General features: G+C 34.4%; 1 pseudogene; it reads right to left on the reverse strand.

Moving 5' to 3' along the window:
• Positions 1-402: 402 nt before the first annotated feature.
• On the reverse strand, positions 403-3,356 carry LOC132039280 (probable leucine-rich repeat receptor-like protein kinase At1g35710; annotated as a pseudogene).
• Between the last annotated feature and the right edge of the window lie 10,371 nt (positions 3,357-13,727).

Consider the following 13,727-nt stretch of genomic DNA (forward strand, 5'->3'; position numbering starts at 1 on the left):
AAACAAGAAATGCATACACTTCATTGAATAGATGAAAATGTTACATAACTTGATATCATCAAAAGTTATAATATTACTCTCCCAAGTTAATAATAAAAAAATAAAAAAAAATAAAAAAAACTTACTTATAAAAGTAAATAGAAACTAATCAAATCCAGCATCATAGGCTGCAACATCTGATATTCCACCAAATGCTCCTCCAAGCACTCGCATGTTCGAATCATTTATTTACGCATTGATTTTTATTTTACACAAAGAAAAGTTAAGTCTTACTTTATTTCTACACAAAGAAAGTTAAGTTTGATGGAGCAATTTAAAATTATGGAAATAAAAGATCAAAGGTAGATATTAACTTGAATACCTGAAGTTCTGAAATCAAATTTTGCTCGACTGGCAACTTGGCTATAGGGGATTATTTCTTCTTCTGTGATTCCTTTGACGCCGCTGCTTATTTCTCTTTCGCATAATCATTTTGTGTTCCAAAGCCCACAATGATTCTTGCAAGCCATTTTAGATTTCCAAAGCCGAAATCATGAAATATATTATGGATAATCCAATACATAGTCCACTTCCATATCCCATAAGAGCAGCTTTCCAAAATCATTGAAAATTCAATTGCTTTCTTGATCATCTACCGCATAATTGGTATAATTTGTCTCCACCAAAATCACTACCACACAACCTTTTGAAACGGGAATCCACGTAATTCATCATTACCTTCATATGAATTGCTCTCAAATGTATGAAATTGAGGTCCTTGAGGGATGCATCCTTGAAGATGATTGTAGGAGAAATTTAAGACTTCAAGAGAAGAAAGAGAAGCAAGTTGTTCTGGTATCTCTCCTAAAGTCAAGGTTAAACGAAAGATCCAAAGATTCAACCAAAGATAAGTTTCCAAGTGATGGTGGTATATGACCTTGCAATACATTATGAGACAAATTCAGCACCCGAAGCGCAATAAGATCTCCCATAATACTTGGAATTTGTCCTTCAAATCTGTTGCTTGAAAGATCAATAGTTGTATAAACAATCAAAATTCTAACAAGTTCAAGCTCCAATCCTTTGGATGCAATAGTTACAGAATCATCGTAATTTGCTTCTCCAAGATATCTTGGTTCCATCATTGTTTGATCAATTGTCCTCATGGCTTTCAAATGTTGAAACAAACTCATCGGTAAGTAGCCTGAGAAGGCATTGTAAGAGAGATCTATGATCCGAAGCTCGGGAAAACATGGTTTCATTCCCCAAGTTCTAATGGATCCATGCAATTTATTCGATCTCAAGACTTAAAACTTGCGTCTTTGAAGAGTTTTCAACCACATGGGAATGTGTCAACGAGGTAATTGTCTCCTAAATTAAGAACTTGCAACTTTTTAAGAACTTGCAACTCTGGCCAAAATATGGGGAGATTTCTCCTTAGTTCATTACTCTGCAAGTTGATGCTTTTGAGTACACTTCCAATTCTAAAGGTCGGAGGAAGAGTCCCACAAAGATTGTTGCGGTGCATATCAAAAACCTCAAGATGACTCATGTTGCCAAAACATTGCGGAATTGGTCCCTTCACACTGTTTCTACCCAAATCTAGAATTCGCAGTGATGCTAAATTGCAAATAGATGAAGGGATCTCTCCACTAAGATTATTTTGTGACATCTTCATAAGAAGAAGGCCACTAATATTACCCAAACATTGCGCAATTTTTCCCTTAAAGTTGTTGTTTGTGAGATACAACAGTTCTAGTGATGTCAAATTGCATATAGACGAAGGAATTTCCCGGAGATTGTTAGTATGGAGAAATATATATTGTATTTTTCTCAAATTTCCAAAGGAAGAGAGTTATTAATGGATCCTTAGGTAAATGATTGCTAGAAAGATCCAAAATTGACAAGTACAAGCTTCAAATTCCCCAATGAAGCAGGAATAGAACCATTAAGAGAGTTATTCGACAAAGCTAGCTCAGTAAGAGACCTTAGGTAACCTATTTCTTCGGGAATGGAGCCAGAAAGTTGATTCTGATAAAGATCCAAAACAGACAAGCTGGTCAAGTTCCCCAATGAAGCAGGAATAGAACCATTAAGAGAGTTATTCCACAAAAGTAGCTCAGTAAGAGACCTTAGGTAACCTATTTCTTCAGGAATTGAGCCAGAAAGTTGATTTTTATGAAGATACAAAAAACCCAAGCTAGTCAAGTTCCCCAATGAAGTAGGAATAGAACCATTAAGAAAGTTAGTACCAAAAAATAGCTTAGTAAAAGACCTTAGGTTACTTATTTCTGGAGGAATGGAGCCAGAAAGTTGATTCTGATAAAGATCCAAAACAGACAAGCTGGTCAAGTTCTCCAATGAAGCAGGAATAGGATCATTAAGAGAGTTATTCCACAAATGTAGCTCAGTAAGAGACCTTAGGTAACCTATTTCTTCAGGAATGGAACCAGAAAATTGATTCTTATGAAGATACAAAAAACACAAGCTGGTCAAGTTCCCTAATGAAGTAGGAATAGAACCATTAAGAAAGTTAGTACCAAAAGATAGCTTAGCAAGAGACCTTAGCTAACCTATTTCTTTAGGAATGGAGCCAGAAAGGTGATTTCCATAAAGATCCAAAATAGACAAGCTGTTCAGATTGCCAAAGGAAGCAGGAATAGAACCATTAAGAGAGTTATTCCACAAAGATAGCTGATTAAGAGACCTTAGGTAACCTATTTCTTCAGGAATGGAGCCAGAAAGGTGATTTTCATAAAGATACAAAAAAGACAAGCTGGTCAAGTTCCCCAATGAAGCAGGAATAGAACCATTAAGAAAGTTAGTACCCAAAGATAGCTTAGTAAGAGACCTTAGGTTACCTATTTCTCTTGGAATGGTACCACTTAAATGGTTGTCAAATAGGCGGAGGATCTGAAGCTTGGCTTGTGAGCCGATTTGTGGTGGTATTGTGCCTGAAATCTGATTGGTGTGCAAGGCAAGATACACAAGATTAGTGAGTTTACCAATTTCAAGTGGGATAGTGCCAGAGAAATTGTTCATGCTAAGATCAAGATACTCAAGAAAAGGGAGAGATGAAAATGGAAAATCATAGAGTGTACCAATGACACTAGCATTTGTAATATTCAACCTGTTTATCCTACCATTAAAGCATATAACTCCGTACCAGTCCTTGCATGCATTAGAACTTTGTCTCCATGAAGCCAATAAGGAATTATTCTGGTTATTGAAAGTTGCTTTCCATTTCAGGAGGGTTGTTGCTTCCTCTGTGGAAGCAAAAGTAACTGTAAAGACTAGATATAAAAGGGTGAAAAACTGAAACAAAGAAATTTTCTTGGGAACCGTCATGTTTGTCAAAAGGATATAAAAAGTTTGTATTAGAGAAGATATCAAGAATGCTAAGCTCTGTGTTAGTTGCTAATTAAAATCTTAGCGATTTATATAGGACGATTTTAAATAGGGGACTTCCTAAAGATCCTGCGAAATTTCTTGATGATTTAGAAAGAAAGATAAAGCATCTTAAAAAGTTCACTTTGGAATATAATATTACGGAATTAGTTTAAGCTAAAGATTTTTAGGTCTCTGTAGATTAAACCAAGACTGCTGCATCATATAGTACTCCTTTCTTTAATTTTTTTTTTTTTTAAGTTCAACCAAAAAAAAAAAAGGATAATTGAATGTATTTATTTTCCAGTCTTTATTGTTTAACCATTTAACATACAAAATGTACTCAAAATTTTTAGAGTGTTGTCAGTATTGAAAGAAGAGAATAAATAAAAAAATTGTGGTTCCGCCCTAGTCCGTAGCCACTAATCCAAGTAAATTAAAAAAAAACCCCGTAGTGATTTTTCTTTTCTTTATCTTTTTTTTCTTTTTGCTTTTTCTTTCCATATTCTACGTGAATCACAAAAAACACAATCACTAATTGTCGTAGTTTTGCTGTAAAATAAGCTGCTTTTAATAAAAATCATCTCCTTCACTTGATTTTGTTTTTTTGATTATTTTCAAATCTTGTAAATCTCTGTTGAAATGTATGACAGTATCTTTTTGCTTAGATAGTTGTCCCACGGGATAATTAAGAATGTTTTCTTTTTTCCAACAGGATAAGATGTTAAGCACTTAAATCTTGAATTAAGAACGATGACCTGTCCATGCACTTTGATATGAAAGCACCATCCACATTTAAATGAGTGGGATTTGTGTCACAATATATATGCACCACTTGGCAAATAAAAGTAGTATTTCTTCCGTTCTCTTTTACTTAATCAAACATACTAAAAGATTATTTGCCTTTTACTTTTTCACTCTAGCAAATCGAGATTTTTTTTTTTTCCATTTTACTCTTATCATTAAGTAATTTACGGCTTTCAAACTAATTCGAGTACTAGTAATCAGTTTATTAATTTTAAAGCAAACTTTAACTATACCTAAAACCTAAACGAAATATTGTATTTGAAATTATTTTTCTAACTTTTATTAGATGCAAAATTATTACTTAATAATTTTCTTATAAATGATTTCTTCGAATATTTTTTTTTCATTGTTGAAAAACATCCTTCGTTGAGGCAATTAATAACTTGTTTGGTCATGATTCTATACACATAAATTGGTATTTTAAAAAAGAATAGATTTAGAATCATAAAATCTAAATTAAAAGGAAAAATACTTTGGTATACCCACACTTGAATATGTTTGTTGGCCAAGATGCTTGAAAACCTAAGAAGAAACAAAAAGAATTTTCAATTCACTTTGTTCTAACACTTTTCGAAATTACTTTTAATAGAGTATTACTCCAACTTATCAAATGTTTGAAGAAATAGAGTGTTAAAAAGAGTTAAAGAGAATAAAATAATATGAGGAATTTTACATTGAATGTAAGAAGGCAAAACAACATTTTCTTGGGTTCTTTATATATATAAAAGGTTAATATATATATAATATATATATATATATATATATAAAATATATATATATATATATATATATGAGTAATTAATATTCTTTTAGAAAAAACTAACACATAATTCTTGGTAAAAATTGGGGGCCTAGGGCATATGCCTTACTTTCCTAGGCATGGAACCGGCCCTGCTAGTAGTCGAATTTAAATTTGCAAAGTAGAAAAAATTTCATTAATATTTTTTAAGGGGAGTGAAAAAGTCTAAAATGAAAATTATTTTCAAGCTTCCAAAATATATTTTGAAAGCACTTTACTTTTGGAGTGGTATTTTTGTTAAAACCATCATCATATTTTTATGAGAAAAAAATTACTTTTGTAACATCTGAAAATTATTTTTTAACTTGAACTTAAAAAGCACGTTATATATATATATATATATATATATATATATATATATATATATATATATATATATATATATATTGTAGAGATTCATCACAAGTCTTGCCAGTCAATGGCACGTATATATAAATAAATATTTTTTAGCTTGTGAAATATGGCATGGAATTAGAACGACTGAGGAGTCAATGAGTCAATGTTGCACTTTCCATGCAAAAGTAAAGACTAACAATTCAAATGTGTTTGGCAATTACTAATTGGTCAAGTTTAAAGTTGTGGAAATCTTTCTACTTGTGGAAAAGTAACGTGCATGGAAAAAGCAACCACTTTCAGAGACAGTGTAAATATGGGGTCCGTTTAGGATTGATTAAAAATTGCTAATAAGTATTAAGTGCTGAAAAACACTTTTAGGTGATATTTATAAAAGAAAAAGATCTAAATATGCCATTGAACTTTGAAAAATAGCCCAAGTGTGCCATCCGTCAATAGTTGGGGTAAAAGATGCACAATTCCGCAAAGTCTTTTTTGAGTCTTTTCTTCTTCTAGTCTTCTTCTAGAAAAAGGTCACGTGTTGGAAAGATTCTGCCATTAGTGTGGTTAAAAAAATATTGAATACTGATAAGCACTTTGTAGCGCCCTGTAAAAGTTTGTAAACTGTAGGTGCATCTTAAGGTTTGAATGAGCTGTTGAGTTATTTCTCATGTGGGTATTTCTTATTTTAAGAATTTATAAGTATATATGTATGTGTGTGTGTGTATGGTGATCGCTTGCTGCCAACATCCTTCGTGCCGTTGCGGTGCTGGTGTGTTGGTTGGATATAACAAGCTTCAGCTGATCATTTTTTCGGAGAAAGAAATATGGTTCTGGTGGTGCCTAAATTCAGACCATATATATCAGCCTTTAGGTATTAGATGTTAGATAGTTTGTAATATAAGAGGTCTTAAATTGAATAGACACATCTATTCGTGAAAGGACATGACTATTCTGAAAAGTCATCTCTCAAATTCTATAAATATAAGGACACTCTTGAAGTAAAATATAAAAAAATTTGCAGGTATAATCATGGCTTTATTGTATTCTGAAGGAAGTTGCTTGTATTTTCACCAATCTGTATATGAGTAATATCTTTTTAAGGAAAGTCGATTCTTCCACGCCTCAAAGCCATTTCTTCTTCGACTATGTTTACCTATTTTTCTAACATTAGATGTTGATGAAAATCTTTTTGCAGTTCAATGTGAGGATTCTTTTTGGAAAGACGCTTTCGTTTTACCTCTTTTTTCTTGAGCGGGTTAGAAATTGGAAACCCCCCTCACTTATTTCCCCTGTTTTGGGACCTTTATATCTGCAAACATTACAGATTCACAAAGATGCTTTGACAATCATAAAAATTCTACTCTAGTTAATTCTTTTACTTCACAGGCCGCCAACTGTAAGATTTCAAGGCGAAGTATGTTTTTTTCTTAAATGTTGTGCTATCTGTTGAAAAAAACAATAGCTAGTATTTTTTCTGTTCAAATTCATAATAGGTCAGTTACAGAATGAGCTATAAAGGAACTCATCACTGAGAAATTTTAATATTTCAAACAGATTAACATTTTGAAAAGAAATATGACTGTGGTTGTGCCCAAATCAGACCATATAGCATCCTTTAGAATTAGATATTGCAGAGTTACATATTCTCATACTCGAATATTTTGATACAATTAAATTTCAATTGGTCTCGGATCGATTTTTCACAGTTGAATCTCTTCATACTTTGACGTGTGCACCCGTATGTGTAGTAGTGAATTTTATATATTTCTAACTACACAACTTTGACGTTTCACCCGTATGTGTAATAGTGAATTTTATATATTACTGGTTTCTGAACACGTGCGTTACAAGTGGATCTCATATCAAATTGTACATACTCTTTTAAATAGTATAAATATTAAATCATATAACTAATGAGTAGCAATTCTTCTAATATATTAAATATCCAGGTTGACAATTTCCTTGCTAAGTCTGTTGCATTTCCATTTTAATGACCATTTAGACCCCTACTCCCTAATTGGTTTTTACTTTAGTGAAAATTCATATCTCATAAAATTCTGCATCGTGCGAAAGCAACTAAGAGAGGAGGGTCGAGTTTCAACAAAGCATATTTTCACACATGGAACTAAATAAATAGATTATACAAAAATCTATCTCACTCTAATACAGGAATTTAAAATTTTAATGTAATTGGCTATTATAAGAACACAACAATCATTAGAGTACAATATTTCTTGAAATTTCTTTTCAATTTAAGAAACTGAAGAGAAGATTGATTAAAGAATACACATCAATACATAGACTATCTCATTGCATGTCAAGGATATTTATTCTCAGTCGCTTCACCTACTGCATCCTCAACTCGATATGACAAAGCTTTAGCATCACTCCTTACACCTGCAACAAAAACTTCCAGCTTCAACACATTTTGGGGTTAAAAATATGAATATGTTAGATAAATTCAACTTAAAAATATAAAATCTTGAACATTAAGCATATACTTATCTGTGCTTGGCACAACCCTAAAAAAATCCGATACATAATTAAGTGTTATTGTCACGTGTTTATAAAAGAATATGTGTGTGAATGAAACAAAAGAAACTATATCGTTATCACATATAAAACCTTTTTTAAGAAAGTGAGCAGACTCTTCTATATAAAGACAAATCTGCAAACAAAGAAGTCCGAAAAATTATACCTGAGAAATTGTTCACTGCATTTAAAAAAAAAAAAAGAATCAACAGAAACCAAGTTGGAATATCAAACTCCTATTGGTTCACGTTTAATAATGTTCAAAATCTATTAAAAGTTCCCAAAACTGCTGTAACAGTTCTAATTAAGAAGCACGTAATTGCTCTGATATAGAAAAATATAATAAATGAAGGAAAATCCCCAAAAAAAGATTAGAAAAATATAATAGAGAGATTCGGAGCTAAATTTACCTTTTTGGTACAAGAATATCGTAGGATTAGGATTCAAGAAAAGGATAAAATGGTCGTTTAACTTTTCATGAATATTTCAGTAATTTAACTTTAGCTATAGGAGTTTCCCAATACTATACTCTATACTAGTCAATTTGTCTTGCTTCGCACAGTCAACACCTGAACTGACAAAATTGAGCTAAAAAATAAAATTTTCATAATACGAAAAGTGAAACTACATATATATTGTAAGACTACATTAGAAAGAAAATCAATCAAAACACGATGCAAATTTGTATTTTTCTTTTTTTTTTTTTTTTTTTTTTTCTTTTTTTTTTTTGTGTAATTTTAATTTCAAGCTACACTTGTCTTACTTGATCATGGTTAAGTAATGTATTCTCACCCTAGTAAACTTAAACATGATGAATTAGTATGATTTGTAAACAGCCGATGTAGATATCTATCTATATATATTATTGTTACAACATCACTGGCTCACTTCCGAATCCCCTGTGAATCAATATTGTAAATTTGTAATATTACCCCACCAAAAGATGTGTCCCGAACAAAAATTCGGAGAGTCCTTGTCAATTCCCTCATTGTTTTTCTTTCATTAAAAAAAAAAAAACGCAAAATAGTACTAATTCAAGAAGAGCAAGTCTGTTAGCTTGGATGAAGGAGAAGAGGTCATTGATGATTTCAAGGTGCCAAACTCGGGTAGCACTCTTACAAGGAAACATTGCCTGGTGATTCTATAGGGCGCAGCCATTCCAACTTCTGATTGAAAAGAAATGTTACACGCTGACTTTCAATCAACAATATATAGACGTGGTCACTGGACAATACCCGAGGCATGTGCTGGAAGAAGGCAAGGCCATTGAGTTCAAGAATAAGAGACATAGGATTTACTCTAATGACAATGGGAATAATTGGTGTATTCGTATTGGTATGGCATGTGGAACCACATCAATTTCGAGCATCCTGCAACATTGAATACCTGGATATGGACCCTAAGAAGGAGGAGGAATAATCAACGATCTCACTGTTTTTCTGCATGAGGAAGGACTATTATTCCAAGGTTGGTAAGGCATGGAAGCGCAGCTATATTCTTTACGGTAAATCAACTCTGATTGCAGCAGCTGTTAATAACTTCTTGAACTATGACATGTATGATCTTGAGCTCACATCAGTTAACAATAACTCAATGCTTAATAATATGGTTGCATAATGAAAAGAGTGAAATATAACCTACATGCTCAATTGAACTATGAGGTAGAAGTCTTTTTACTTTCATTAGCGTATCTATATTGTATTAGTAGAAGAAACAGCAGCCATGTTGAGTTTAAACATCAGCTGTTTAGGGACAGGATAGTCTCGTTATATGTATAAAATACATTTAAGAGTTTAATTACTTGGACCTGCTATATGGGCATCACTCTTTTGTGTCATTGGAATGTTAATATACCTGCCCCATTATGGACCCATTACCTTTATTAGAGCAGTTCACCTCTTCTTCTTTCCCTCTATGTTGGCATTGAAAAGATGTTTGTTCTAGCGGTTGCTGCACAATATTTGGAGATATCAGTAAGGAAATTGAGAGATAAAGCTAGCCTATTCATTAAGGGAAATCAACAAAAACCAACCAAACAAACAAAAATTTATGGATTCATGGATAGTAAGTACCCCTTCTGCTGGGATTAATTACCGTGGCGCGTAATTTCAGAGCCAAATTTGTAGCAGCAATAGCATCGCGGGGAACTAACTGTCCCTGTGCCATAACCTTGGACTTGTAAATCTCCACAAGCACCCTCTCATCATACTCCTTGAATTGCCTCATCCCAAATTCATTAAAACCATAATATCCTGCATATCCACCATGCCTATTGCTCATACACCTCGAATATGCAATCGTTCACATATGCATCCTGTTCTTTTATCCACAGAGATGTAAAGGAAAGTTCTAAGCAGTACCAAATAATATCCTAGAAAATTATGTAAAGAAACTCATTATTCAAGAGTCAATTGGAGAACCAAACAATGATCTTGAAAATTCTATTTTTAATAATTTCAAATGCCTGCAATTGTCATCAATAAAAATAATACTATGCTAGAACTGAAGGATGCCTAAAAGATAAACACACATGTTCGTGTTCAAGGAATAGGACATCTAACGGAGCATAAACTAAACCTTATGTGGTAGCTATTGGCAATTAAACACAAGCTGATGCTTCAGTTTGCGCACAAAACTTCAAAGTAACATAAATATATTCTTCTATATTTGGTATGAGAAGAGCATAAGCAGTTATTTATAAAAAAGTCGGTCTAAGACTGTCACGCTTTCAAAAATATCATCCACCACCTACGCATCCCCCCGGAAAGTTATTTGATGTTTGAGATAGGAGGACAAAGACAGACTTTATTCATTTCTGAAACAACCCTATCATTGCTAATGATATAGTGTAGTGCCAAATTCTCCGAGTTCATAAAAAAGAGAACAGTGTTACCAAGAAGCTATGATGTCTAGTCACAAAAGAATTAAAATTTGAAAATTGTCAAGTAAATCGACACTATCTAAATCGAAAATATCAAAACTTACATAATAAAAGAGCAATAATCTTCGTTAGCAACACAAGAGGCAATAAAATCATACTGACGTGCCCATGGAAAAACTAAGTAAAATAATCACAGATTTTCAACCAACATATATATATTGGAAGAATCATAATTTGTCTCTAAGGCGACGTACCAAAATATGCAATAAGGGTATAAGTGAGAAGCTTCGGCAGAATCTCTGCTTCGACTCCTTCATTAAGGACTTCGGAACAATAAAAGTCCACTTTCTGTAAAAAATCAACAGGCAATGAATTTGCTTTGTATAAAAAAATGTTCACATACTCTTCGCAAACAATGTATGCCTGTCGAACTGTCTCTATGGCGAGACCCTTCAACTCCACAATATATTCGACGTGACCTTTCAGTGTATGCAACTCCCAAAGTCTGTAATGAAAGACGTTACTTTCGCAGGGATAAGAAACCAGAGAAAATTCTGCTTCTCCTTTGATTCATGAAGAGGCTGTTTGGCAGGAATCTTTGAAGTTAAATGGGAAAATTTGTCAGCGACTATTGATTTGTTCATCTCCTTTGATTTATGAAGCGGGTTTGCTTAAACGGTGGCAAGTTAATGAGCCATTGGGTTTTCCACTAACCCTCTGTTTGGATGGTTGTTTCCCGTGGTTCATTAATATACAGTATGGTATGGTACAGTGCGATGTTGTGTTGTATTGTATTGTATTGTATTAATAAACACAATGTTTGGATAGACTGTATCGTTTATTGTGGTTTACTTACATTTGCATTGTTTAGTTTCACTCTATGGTACTATATAATAACCGTAAGATTACTAAAATACCCTTAATTGTTAATTAGAAATTAGTTTATATATATATATAAAACTAGTATAAAGAAGAATAAAATAGGAAATTTAAAAAATAAGCGAGGTAGTAAATAGGGGTGGTGGAGGGGTGGGTGATGTGAGGTGGGTGGTTGTGGGAAGAGGGTGGGAAGTAGGGTGGGGGTGAGTGGTTGTGGGAATAGGGTTGGGTGGTGGTGAGGGGTAATGGGTGGGGAGGAGGGGTGATGGTGTAAGGTGGGTCGTTTTGGGATAAGGGTGAGGAGTAGTAGGTGGTAGGCGTGGGGGCGACCGTTACGGGAACGGGGTTGGGTGGTGGTAAGAGGTAGTGGGTAGGGCGGTGAAGGGCGGGTGGTCGCGGGACGAGGTCGGGGGTAGTGGGTGGTAGGGCGGGGTGAGTAGTTGTGGGGTGGGGGTGGGCGATGGTGAGGGGTAGTGGGTGGTGTTTAAGCTGGTAGGGGTGGGTGGCAGAGGAGTGGGGTATTTGGGTATGGGGGTAGGTGGTAGGGCGAAGGTGGTGTCACGCCCCGAACCATGGCAGGCGAAACACGCACTCGGTGCCTTACCGCATGCGACCGAGCGAACCACATGCTTGTCAATCATCACGAGACATAACACGAAAGCGTAATATAACGTGAATGCATGATGAGCCTTTATAAACGTAATACGTCATAATACTTAATAAAATTACTTGTTTAAACATGAGTGCGGAAATAATATGAATGAGCCAAAAATGGCTATACGACTCGAAAGTCGACATAACATAATCGACTTGTCAGTCATGAAACCTCTATCACGAGTCCGACCGTAAAATACGTGTGTATTGGGACATGCCCCCGATACCTTAGACGCATGACTAATTATAAAACAAAGAGTTGACTAAACCCGAATGAGACGGGGCTCACCAATAAGCTCGACACGAGAGTGCCGTCCCTCTTTTGACCGAGCGATACGTCGTCCCGTAAATTTACCCGCATCGTGAAATGCAAGCCCCGGCAATGAAAGGGGGACGTCGGCACGATCGAATCTACTAAATATGAAAGAATCGAATGAAATAACATGGGACATGGGATAACATGATAAGAACCGAAACCGAAAACTCGGATACGAACATGAGTATGAGCATGAATACATATATATATATATATATATATATATATATATATATATATAACATACGTAAATCATGATAAGTAGGAGAGCATTTCATAAACCGACCATGTGATATCACCACGTGGGTACGTGAGTCCGCACTGTCGATCAGCGTAGCCCCCATACCTTGCCGTGTACGAGGTGGTAATGTGCCCGACGGATCCATTCGTAAAATTAAGGTATCGTCCTAATCGAAGCGAGCGATCCTGTCCTACGCTTTCGCTACGTAGTTTCGGTGCTATCCGAGCCTTCTCGTAATTCGTGCAACTCCCAAAAACACGAACATAATATAGTTGGCTAAGAAGCCCATGATTTTCGTGAATTAACTTGTACTTGTCTTGTAATCATGATTTCACGAAATAACTTGTAAACATGGTTTCATGAAATAACTTGTAAACATGGCTTCATGAAATAACTTGTATTTAGCACGCGGTATTCGAGTCATGGCATGAACATAGTTATAAAATACAATTGCATGAAAACTTGTAGACATGTAGGATATTCATGAAATAAGCATTTTTGTTTAAAAACATTTACGCAAGAACTCATGGAATGCAAGATATGGGTTTTTATGGATTACTTACGGATTCTCAATAATCATAAAGAAATATTAAGAACTCAATAATATAATTATAACAATTCATACATAATATAATCATGGACATGGACCTAGGGTTATCATGAGCATGTATAGAAACCCTAGTTTTAGTAGAGAATCATAATTTATGGATTATGAGGCGGCGGGGAAGAAACAATGATGTTCCCACACGTAGATAGTAACTCTACATACCTTAGTCGCTCCAAAACTTGAATTAAAGACTTAGGCTTTGAAGAGGATTTCCAAAATCTTGAATTCTTGAACTCGAGACGGGTTTTCTTGAAAACCCTATGTTAAGAATGATGGATTCTTGCTTAATGATCATGAACGGTTAAAGTT

Source organism: Lycium ferocissimum, chromosome 12 (genome assembly GCF_029784015.1).
Source record: "Lycium ferocissimum isolate CSIRO_LF1 chromosome 12, AGI_CSIRO_Lferr_CH_V1, whole genome shotgun sequence".
NCBI lineage: Eukaryota > Viridiplantae > Streptophyta > Magnoliopsida > Solanales > Solanaceae > Lycium > Lycium ferocissimum.